Source organism: Palaemon carinicauda, chromosome 20 (genome assembly GCF_036898095.1).
Source record: "Palaemon carinicauda isolate YSFRI2023 chromosome 20, ASM3689809v2, whole genome shotgun sequence".
NCBI classification, from domain to species: domain Eukaryota; kingdom Metazoa; phylum Arthropoda; class Malacostraca; order Decapoda; family Palaemonidae; genus Palaemon; species Palaemon carinicauda.
Window position 1 is genome coordinate 67,088,822 of NC_090744.1, and position 12,500 is coordinate 67,101,321.

The window sequence follows — 12,500 nt, forward strand, 5'->3', positions numbered from 1 at the left end:
GACTTGGATGATTCTATCCTTGACTGTTTTTTACCATTATGGCTAACATACAAGAAAATTATAGAAAGGCCCCTAATGCGTGCTTTGGTGATTTCAGCGTTCACCATAGAGAGAAGTTAAATTTGGCTTCTCTTACTGATCATAGAGCTTAAGGGCTTTGGACTTTGCCTTTGAATCATACAGTGAGGAATTCATAAATAAGGCTACTCACATGCGTGCAACTTAAGTATATAATGAAAAAAATACAAACTTAGTTTCAACCTTTTCTCTTTTCACTCCCCTAGAATCTTCACCTTTCCTTTCAGTTTTTTTTGTGGGGGTGGGGAATTTAGGTTGTTGTTGAGGAGTCTGAAAAAATAAGAAAATATTCTTTTGTGAGAAATTTTATCACTTTAACTGGAATTCTGACTCCTGGTTGTTTCAGCTCTTTAGATGAAGTGCTTAAACATTATTTTCCTTCTCTTAGATACCTATCATGTATAGCATTAAATACGTCTCTCATCAGTATTAACTGGGAAAAGGCTCAGAAGGAGCATATAGCATACCTCAGTTTAGTGCCCCTTCCCATGTATTTTCAATGCTGTTATTATACCGTACTTTGTTAGCTTAATGTGAGTATTTATTTATAAATTTTTGAAATATGAAACCTCAAATATATTCTAATGCTTCTTCAAAAAAACTGTTCAATAACTATTTTGCACATTTCAAATGCAAGTTCACTTTCCCTTACCATATTGATTGACTAATCATAGAGTCTTACTTATTGAATTGTGGCTCATAAGTCTTTTTTTTTTTTTACCAAGGAGTCTCATTGCATTAGCAAAAAACTGTTTCCTAATTTTATATTTTAATTTTTTTGGGCTTGGATGATCGAATTGTGTAGACTGATTTAATCTTTGTGTCATTATATACTCTTGGTCATGCATCTCTGTCAATGTATTGAAGAAAAAAAGTAGGAAACTGAATAATGTTTGTAAATATTGTTTATTGGTTGTGGCAACTCAGACAGGAGCAGAACCTGAAAAGATTAGGAGGTTCTATGCAGGATCTTGGATCTCGTGTCGTAGTGAACCGTGGTGACTCATTCACAATCCTCTATCTGGCTTGACCTATTCTAAGTGGGTCCCGGTTATGACCCAATGATAAATCTGTAATATTTTAGATAAAGTACATCAAAGTGTGCAGCAGACTATAGAATTAATCCAAATTTACAGTTTAATGGCAAATAATTTTTTTTTAATTTATTTTTTGCTTGTGAAAAACATTATGCTAGAAAAATTCAACGAAATTTGATGCACTGGTGTGGTATGACCTAAGGACAAATCCATGAGATTTTGATTAAAAGTCATTTAAGTACAAATGCATTTTTTTTTTTTTTTTGTGAACAACATTACAAAAAAACTACGGAACCAATTTCAACGAACCTTGATGGATATGTGTTGTATGATCCAAGGACAAATACTTTAGATTTCAAAGAAAATACATTGAAGTACAAGTAACAATTGGAGTTCAGTGTAAAATAAGAATACTTGGCGTTGGGATTGCATGCTCTCTCTTTAGTTTATTCATTTATTTATTTATTTATTTGCTTCTCTTTTGAGGGACTTTACATAAAAACTACATTACCCATTTTGACCAAACTTCGGATTCATGTTAGGTGTGACCCAACGACGAATCTGTAAAATTTTGAATATGTTACAAGTACGTAGCAGTAGTTTGAAAATAATCGCAATGTTACTTTTTGTGTGTGAACATCATTTCGCAAAAACTAATGAATAAATTCGAACGAAACTTCGGGGACATATGTGATAAGAACCAAGGATATATCCGTCAAATTTTGAATAGAAAGAAAAATATATCCAAGTCCACCCCCCCCCCAAAAAAAAAAAAAAAAAACACAGTGGACTTCAGAGAAAAATAAGACTGCTTCTTTTTTTCCCAGTGAATAACAACGAAGAGTACACAATTAACGAGGAATTGTGTGATATTAAAAACATATATTTTTCAACTGGTAGTGAAGTTTGGGACATGCAATTACAAGGAGAAATCCTTGGATATTGAATGATAATTGGGATAATATTAATGGAAGACTAAGTCAGAAATTGTTTGTTTAAATTTTTCGAGAAAGTAATGAAAATTTCAAGGTAGATTATGCTAACTATTCCTGTATTGATAGTGAGGTAAATAAAAAAAAAAGAAAAAAAAAAAGACAGAAATGACTGGAGATGATATTTAGACAGGAAAGCAGATGAGGCTATGAAGTCATGGAGTGGCTATGGTGTAAGAATTGCTCATAGAAATTTTAATAAAATCTGTAAGGGTGCAAGAAGAATGATAATCAGGTGTTCAAGAGACGTTAGCTGTTTAACGTTTTATTAGTAACTTACAAAATGTTTACACCAGAGATGTAAGCAGAACTCATTGTTGACAACTTAGGATAACAATCCAATTACAAAACAAGATACAAGGACAAAGTACCAATTACATCTTGAAATATATTTTGGTCGGAAACGTATATGTATCATGTTCCCCCCCCCCCCCCCTTCTCTGTTTGCTTGAATTTCACAAAAAGTAAAGCCAAATATCAATATATAAATTGAGAATAAAAACTATAATAAAAGAAGTTGACTTTTAAAAATCATGACATACAGTTACTCTCCCCCCCCCCCCAAAAAAAAAAAATAAACAAATATTAAACAAATATATGAAATGAAACTAATATAGATTAGCATAAGCGAAAGTGAACCAAATTCTTAAGTAACAAATAGAATTTCCTGCAGGTTACAAATTAACTATTTACATTTCAACCTCATGGAATTTTGAACAACTGATAACAAATCAAATGTTTCTCATGCAAATTTCACCATTGACATATGACACCAGACTCTTCTCATTTCTAGCATGACAAAATTTGTTCTCAATAAAGATATTATGTACCTCTGAGTTATTTTTACCTTCCTTTGTCAAAATATCAGATCATCTCTTTTGTTTCAAGCCAGCTATAAGATTCAACAGAATTATCTTCCAACTTTTCTTTAAAATCTGTTGTATTACGAAGCAATCGCTCCTCCGCCTGCTTTGTACTACCAATTGATTCCCACAAAGGCCTAGAATCAGTAAACAATCTGACAGAGAGACTCATTGAATCTTTAATAGCTTTTCCAAAGAGTAATTGCCCAAGTTTTGCAGCAAAGAATACCGATTCATCGACTAATTTAGACAAATTCCTTGTTTCCGCTGCCTTTGCAGAATGACAAACCTTTCGTACTGTCTTTGATTTCCAAAAGATAGGCACAGCATCATACATATTCTTTGATCCTAATAAAATAAGATTTCCTCCTATACTTTTATTATCAGTCCTATAAGAAGCGTCCCCTAGAACAAAAATAACAAGATCCATTTTATTGCCAACTCTGGAGAACACAACTTTATTTGGTCTGCTATGAATTCTCTTAGCGACCTGATATACCCTCATAAGATCTCTTATCTTTGCTTCATTATTCTTCATTGAAATTAATAAAGCAGTTATTGACACATCTGGTCTAGCATTTGCAGCTAACCAACTTATCTTTCCTACATATTTTCTATAAACTTTATTTTCCTGCTTTGTCAATGGATCATCAGGCTTAGCTTTACGAATTTCTTGTATCTCTTCAATACTATTTGCATAATCTTCTATCGAGATTACAATTTTATCTCTGGTCTTTTGCATATCTATACCAGTGAATCTAAATTTATCGTTTTCAACCTTCGAAACTCAAAACACTTTGCACTTTTTCTGTGAGTTCATTAACAAATTCCTTTGTTCTTGCTATACTGAAATCATCCACGTGAGTGATTACTATCCCTATAAGATCGCTTCCAATGTTTCATCACAACTTACATTCCTCAAACCTTCCTGCTTAAATATACTTCTTATTCTCAGCCAAAATTTTCTGCTGGCATCATCAAGACTATACAAAGGTTTCTTCAATTTCCAAATTACACCATCTTTCTTCAAATCTTTAGGAGGTTCAATAAAGACATCTCGATCCAAAGTTTTAGACTGCAAGAAAGCAGCCCTAACGTCAACTAATTTCACATTAAACTTCTCATTTGCTGCTATAGCTAGAAATATTTTTACACTTCCCCTCATAGCAGTGGGAGAATCCGCTTGAGGTTTGCACTCTTCCTGGAAGCCTCTGGCTTTATAATCAGTCTTTTGACCATCACGTTTTTCCTTTTTTGTAATTACCCATCTACTACCGATTCTTTGTTGTCCATAACCTTTGACATCCTCAAAAGAATCATTATTTTGGAAATATTTATATTCTTTTTCTTTAGCTTCAATCACTTCCGGCATCTTATATTTAAATGGGAGTTCCACTACAAGTACTGTATTATCAAGGAGAAAGCATTCGGCCTTCTTAGACCTCAGCCAATAGGCACGAATAGAATCACCCTTTTGCTCAACATAATCAATGCTTTCATTATTACATGTGCTCTTTTCCTCTCTCTCTTTCATAAAATTACTGACTTCATTCTGGTTTCTTTCCTTTTCATCTCTCTTTTCAAATAACTCAACCTTTCTAGATAGAGATCTCGTTTTTCTTCTGCATTCATTGCTTACTCCATCTTTCTATTTATCAAGTTTCTCCTCAGTACCGTTACTTACTTTGTTAATCAGCCCTATATCACTGTCTTCACGGGCATAAACTCTATACGGCGGTACTTTACAATCTGACACCTTTTTTAAATCACCGTTTGCCCGTATGAAAACATCTCTGTTCCTATGGCAAAATACCTTTACTGGGCCGTACCAGCTTTTATTATTCTTCTCCTGATGAAATAAAAGATCACCTTCTTCATATTTAATGTCATTAGAACTACCCTTTCTCAATTCCGAAGCTTTGATCAACTTATTTCGAAATTATTCTTCCCTAAATTTCTTGGTTATCTCATGGTGCTTTTCCATGATCTTTGAAATCGCTTCACTGTCAAATAAACTCTCCGTAGTTAAATTACCTATTGAGATTCCTGGATAAGTAATTGATTTACCAGTCTCATGGGTTCATATTTTCGTATATTTACATTAGTGTTATGTGTCTATGGTGCCATATTTACTGCCATTTTTAAATCAATCTTTTTGTCTGTCTCTAGCATCTTGTTCACAGTAACATCAGCAGAATGATGATTTCTTTCATTTAAGCCATTGCTCCAAGGAGAGTATGGTGGAACAAACTTTACTGTAAAGCCAAACTTACTTGCATATTCATTTAACTCCTCATTCTGAAATTCATTTCTAGTGTCAGCCCAAAAACCATTTGAAGGAAAACCAGACCACCAGTTCCAACCATTATTCAAAGCATCGACTACAGTTTTCATTCGCTTATTTGAAAGTACTACACCTGAAATAAATCTTGTGAATGAGCAATCCATCCAAAGTATGTACTTCTTACTATTCTGCTTCATATCGATAGCTACAATCTGGTTATAATCAGTTACCTCTGGAATTGCTACTTTTGGCCTTCCCAAACATCTTTTGAATTTATGACAAACTCTACAATTAATTACTACCTTCTTAATTGTTTTCCTAATTTCATCATTTAACAGATTATCATTTCTATACGCCAAAATTAGCTTTTCTTCTCCTTTGTGGCTAGTTACCTCGTGAATTCTTTTGACTTGTTTATATCTTTGTACATCTTTTTCCTTTTTCATATAGAAAACATGTCTCATTTGTAGTCCATGTGCCACACTCTTATAGTTGCAAAGCTTGATGTCCTCCATCAGTATCATAAAACTTAAATCTTTTTGACTTCTGTAAATTAATAACCATGATATTATCATGCATGATATCTACGTTCCATTCCTCTCATTTATTTTTGCCGAACAAGAAAGGAATATTTTTGGGGTCAATAACATATGTTTCAACTATCATCTTTACAAAACTATCTTCAGAATCTTTTTCTTTCCATACAACTGGAAGACTGATTATTTCTGCACTGTGAAAAACAGGTCCATCAACAAATCTAAAATCCCGAGAAAAAGATTTACTTTCCAAATCCTTCTTTCTTATATCGTTAATATCGAGATACCTGTCTAGCCATTTCCTTCCAACTAGAGATTTTGGGCACCCAGTATCAACAATCATTCCCTGTACTTCATCAACTTCTTTTGTGAAATGAACCTCCATAGTGTGATCAATTACTATATCCCTGCTTTCTTCAGCTACGAATCTAAAACAGTATTTGCCTTTTTTATTATCTCTTTTAACACTTTAATTTCCTTCATAATTTTCTCATTGCCTTGTTCAAGATTTCTTAGTCTTTCATCAACTTTCATTTCTGATTGTGATTTAGAGTTCGAAGACGATCTGCCAAATCTTTTTGCTGAACTGTCACGTGCTCTTGAGGCCGATCTAGTTCTTGATGATGACCGAGACGGTGTTCTAGAAGGACCTCTTCTATAGATACCTAATGCTTTTCTCCAAAATCCAGGATTTGAAGTGGATCTTCTATATCTGTTATAGTTTGGTAGCTCTTTAAACTTTTTCCACTCTTGGTAACGACTCCTGTTATCAGTGTAAAATGTAAAGGTATTTAAAGATAAATCTCATGTTGAATCTTTATTTTCCATTTTCAGCTTCCTAGACTCCATCTTCAATCTACTGTAGTAGTAACATCATCTTCATCAAGAGGTTTCCTTTCCACTCCATGGTCAATAACTTCTTTAAGGCGAGTCTTCTCATCCGAGGTTATTCTACCTCCTTCATGAGCTCTCTTTATCCTTTATAAACTAAATACATAATTGAAACAAGCATTTATTTTTTCCCTTGATACCTCAGCCATCAAACCTTCAAACTTATCAAGAAATTTCTCGCAACTTTCTGGTTTATCTGTAAACAAAGGTAATAATCTTCTCCGTAATGCCATTATACTTTTCAGCCTTAGCTTTCACATATTTCTGAGCCATAACCTCTAAAATAGTTTTTACTCTATTCAAAGTGCTGTTAGCTGTACGATCGATCACAAGTGTAACCACATATTCCTTAACCCTCTCGTTCTTCTTCAAGCTTTCAATTAAATCGTTATATTTATTGTATTTGCTATCTTTGTTATTACTGCTCCAATCCTCAATTTCAACTCAGCATCTCTCAAAAGTTTGTCCAACCTAAATCGGCGGAAGCTCGGCTTTTGTAATCTGAGTTGTAGTTGGAAGAGTTTTCGTTTTTGAAGTGTTTTCTAGTAACTTTATCAGAATATCATTTTGTTGTATTAACACACCTGTTTAAGTCTGGCCCCGATCTAATAGAATCAGCAGAGGCGTTGACTCTGTGATCACTAACCTTAGACTTGTGTGTTGTCTATGTGCATAATGAAATTAAGTCTATTTTCCATATTTTCCTTGCACGCGTCACAGTAAGTTTAAGATGTTCTGTTATCTATTGTAAGTATTTTGTACCTGAAACAGGTCAAATTTCTGAAAAGGTCCATTAAAATCTTTACTTCCTTATCCTTGAATTTCTTTGACTTCGTCTAAGCACAATCATCTTCCGTACCAATATGACCAACGAGAGGGCCATTACAATTTCTACATTTCAGAAAATCAAATTCTCCGGTAACCCTATTTATTTCCCCGAAATTCAAAAGGTTATCAATATCATTAGCATGGTCGTTATCATTTTTGTAGACAGTGGTATAAAATGAAAACATTTAATTATCTAAAGAACACCACCAGTGATATTAGGATCATTCCAAGCCATACTAAGCAAATAATTAATTTCAGTAAAAATATCAATCCCCACCTTAATAGTAGAAACCATGAATTCAAATATACCTAATGTCTGTTAATATAATGACAAAGTAAAACTTTAGATGTAATAACAAAAGCAAAACGTGACTTTTTTCATAAATAAGTGAAACAATGAAAAATTAACGCTAAGTTTGAAGTATTAAGTTTAATTGCAAAAAAGTTATCAACTACGGGAATAACAAAATAATCCGAAACTAGGCCTTTGGTGCTATTCTATATTAACATTTCAGAATCATTCGATTTGATCCATAGTCTACTCTCAGCTATTCTCTATACGTAAAGACTGGCATTACAATCATCATGTGTTTCTCCGTGAAAGCATTACTTCGGTAAGTTTCTTCCACTGGAGGTATTACCTCATGATGTGCTTCCAGCGCCAATACACAGCTCCAAGTTTAGACCTAAATAGACAGAAAGTACTTGCAATTCGGCCAAACGAATATATCCTCTGGGCTCACGTTCGTTAACCATCCGTCATTTCCGAGTCTTCCCTCAGCAAATATTCAATGTAGGGGATGTCTTGGTATCATGCTTTATATGTGAATCCGACAAGGGAAACGTAACTAATAAGAATCTGCCAGCTGACTTGAAAATCCGCCCACCCCGGTGGTGAATGTGGATGTCTACTCCATCGTCATAAAATTACGTTGCAGCATTCCACATTAAACTCACTACAAACTTTTCCTGACGCTTTAAGATTATGGTGACCGGCAGTGTGTGTAGTATAAACTTTCCTGATGCAAAAAAAAATCAGATCGGACGCTCTTCTACCAAATGATAATCTGGTGTTCAAGCGACGTTATATGTTTAACGTTTTATTAGTAACTAACACAATGTTTACACCAGAGATGTGAGCAGAACTTATTGTTGACAACTTAGGAAAACAATCCAATTACATAACACGATACAAGAATAAAGTACCAATTACATCTTGAAATACTTTTTGGTGGGAAATGTATATGTATCAAATAAGCAAATACACCTCAAAAATAGAGATGGGTCTTTCATAACGCCAAAAGAGGAAGAATGGCAACGTTGAATGGAAAACTTTAAGAGGTCAAGAATAGTAGATTTGAAGGGAATAGTTTGATTGATATACCTGAAGCTGAGGCAAACCTATGTGTGCCCATGAATTAATTCAGCGTGTTTGAAGTTGAAGCTGTCATTGTAAAACTCAAGAGATGGGAAGCCCCTGGATACGATGGAATAACTGCTGAGACGATACTGGCCGAATGTTTTGTGACTCCTAGAATACTTACAATGTTATTTTGTAGAATGTAGCGTGAAGAGACGAATTCTGATGAATGAGTGTTGTTAAAATTGCAAAAAAAAAAAAAAAAAAAAGGGAGATCAGACTAATTGTCGTGGAAATTTATAATATACTTTTTCTGAAGAAACTGTAGAGATTGATTTATGAGAAGCAGGATTTAAAAAAATATAAAAAGTTATAATGACCCAATTTCCATTTCAAGACATGTTGTACAGCATTGCTTAGAATATAGAAATCCAATTTAGATGACATATGTGGACTATGAATAAGTCTCTGATAGTGTACAGACAAATTTTTCGGAGGATCCTACGTTATTATGGAGTTCTTCTTAAGGATGTAAATTTGATTAAGTCTGCTCATGAGCATAGCAAGTGCAAAGCTAATGTTAATGGAGTCCTCTCAAAGTTAATTTCTAGTGAACAGTGATGTGCTGCAAGGGAATGTGTTGCCACCTATGTTTTTTTATCCTCCACAAGGATTGGTAATAGGAAATTAACAAACCTGGAGTATGATGATGACGCTGCTCTCACTGGCAGAACATCAGAGGTTTTGCAACAATTGCTTATCAGAATGAACGAGATATTACACGAGGCTAGGTTCAAGAGAAATGAAAGTATGACAAAGATGATGAAAACTGAATATGCAATGGGAGATGGAATATCGTTGGAAGGAGAAAGGATTATGAGGATGAATCATTTAAATATTTGGGAACTCAAAAAAAAAAAAAAAAAAAAAAAAAAAAAAAAACAGACAATGAATATGTTAAGTAAAATTTGGAAATCAAATTGCATGAAAATACATATAAAAATCACGCTATAAATCAGTTTAGTGAGATCGATTTTAATGTATGGAAATGATTTATTCTATGACAAGGACACAATATCTGACAGATTTTGTAGATGGGAGAAGATACCCCCCAGAATAATATTGGGAGTTGAATGGCTCTGCAGGATTAGAAGTGAAAGTACAAGAGAGATTACTCAAGTGATATACAGTATGTGGGTGATTTCATGGTGAGGGGTAGATATAGATGGTTTGAGCATGATCTTATCTCTCCCAGAGAGATATCATTTCACCAAACTTTCAACTGTGCATTACAAGACGCTAGAAGAATTGGAAGACCCAGGCCTACATGGGTGAGGATAATGGAGCATTTAATAGAAGAGGATTAATGGAAAAGTATTGAATTAAAAGCTCAAGAGACAGAAGCCTGTGAAATCTAAAGAAGGCGTTTTGCTTCAATAGCCGTAGGAGGAGATGAAGATGATAATCATGATGATAATAATGATGATGAACAGCAATATGCAAAAACTACCGAACCAATTTCAATGATTACTTGGTGGACATGTGGTATATGATATATGGGCAGTTTTATTAGATTTAAAAAAAGAAAATAAAATGTACATTGAAGTACATGTACGAAGGGGGGTTACGAAAAATAATATAATTGTCTGTATTCTTTAGCAATATCGTGCAGAAACTACTGGACCAGTTTCAACGAAACTTGATGGACATTTTGTTTATGGCCCAAGAATAAATCAATTTTATTTGGAAGCAGATGCAGCACAGTACAAGTACTCAGTGGAGTTAAGTGTAAAATAAGATTTTTTTTTTTTTTTTTTTTTTTTTGAACGACATTATTGTAAAACTACTGAACCCATTTTAACGAAACCTGGTGAGCATGTGGGGTATGGCCCAAGGACGAATGCAATAGATTTAAAAAAATATATATTGCAGTACAAGAACGCAGTGGAGTTAGGAGAATTATAAGACTGCATTTTTTTTTTTTAAGTCAAAAGTTAAGGCAAAAGTCACGAAAAGGTAAACAACGTCGGTTTGCTATATCGTGGTCAATTTCTATCAGATTCAAATTAAATTAGTGCCAAAATATGCATAATTCAATTGCATGATATCTGATGAACAACTTTATATAGAGATGCCATTACCCTTGTTAGCGTTTTGAGCTCAAAGGTCACTGGGGTTGATAGACTTGCAAAAAGTTCATAAATATTAGTGTTTTTGTTAATGATGACAAATTATAATGACAGATGTGTTTTGAGCCCAAATATCCGCAACATCATCAGTTTTCTTGTCGACGAAAGTGGCGGTGGCGAAGGTATATACTATACCGAGGGTCCATTCTAGTTCCCTCTGTTATGAGTCCCTTGATTTATCCTCTCTTCCATTTGAGTCTTCCTTCTATCTAATCATCCCCTTCGTTAGGCTTCCTTCTATCTTCTTATCAATGTCAGGCATCATTCCATCTTTTCCTTCCCTCCATATCAGTACTCGCTTACACTACCCCTCATATCTTTATCCTCTTCTTTTTTCCAGTAGTCTTAACTTTCTGAATATCAATTGGTTAGTAAGTTAGAAAAAAGAGAGTTGATCGGGAATGAATTATGATGAAGACAATAATACCTATGGATTTTAATGACATTTTAAAGGTTAGGATTGTATTATCAGTTTTGATTTATTACCTATTTTCAGTTATTAAGACCGTTTCCTTCGTTACTTATTTTCGACTCTGTTAAACAACAGGTAGCTTTTCCTACTTGTAACTGGATTTGCTATATAAAGGTAATTTCATTACTACAAGATAAATTTGTCATAGATTAGTGCAGAGTCCAAGTAACTTTTATTACAGAACATGATTTTCATTCGTTTTTATCGCAAGCGATATACTGTATCAATGATGGAAAGTTAGCTGAGTTTTCTTTTTCTTATTTTGACAGGTAAGATAAATTTTGACGTAATTTTCAACATTAATGGAGATTTCATGTGCTATATAGAATGTTAAAGGGTTTGATTCCATAAAAGAACGAGAAAGTTAACCTAGTCGAGTTTGATCCTTGTATCATCCTCTTACAGAATAATTAAACCTCTGACTTCCTTTTTGTTTTCGGAACAAGTTTGCTTTCACATGAGGATTTCATACAAATAAACTAACCAATAACACGAAATCTTTATGCCATCTACTGACAGATCAAGGAACTATCTTTCAAATGAAAAGAGGTAAATTTGTTGTTTCAAGATGAAACAAACTATTCCTCCTCTCAGTAGGTATGAACGGGAAACAGAATATATATATATATATATATATATATATATATATATATATATATATATATATATATATATATATATATATATATATATATATTTATTCACTGGAAGGTTACATAATATTTTCGGTACCATCAATTTGATTATGAATAAGTATATATCATACAATTTCATTTGTCCATATTATGTATTCATTAACAATAAAAAGAGCAAAGCTTCCTAGATCAGTCCTTGTACACTAGGAGGCTACACGTGCTCGGTCTCTCGCTGCTAGACTAAAAGTTCTCTTATTGTTTCTGTGAGTATTCAGTATACGCCCCATTTCCCATTGAAAGTGTTTCCGTGTTTCCATATCAGCATCTTTAACTGA

At 33.7% G+C, this 12,500-nt stretch overlaps 1 protein-coding gene across 1 annotated transcript in view; it reads left to right on the forward strand.

Annotated features, from left to right (window-relative positions):
• The window catches only part of LOC137659858 (limbic system-associated membrane protein-like), a 234,897-nt gene that overhangs the window by 151,138 nt on the left and 71,259 nt on the right, over positions 1-12,500 (forward strand). The window lies entirely within an intron of this gene.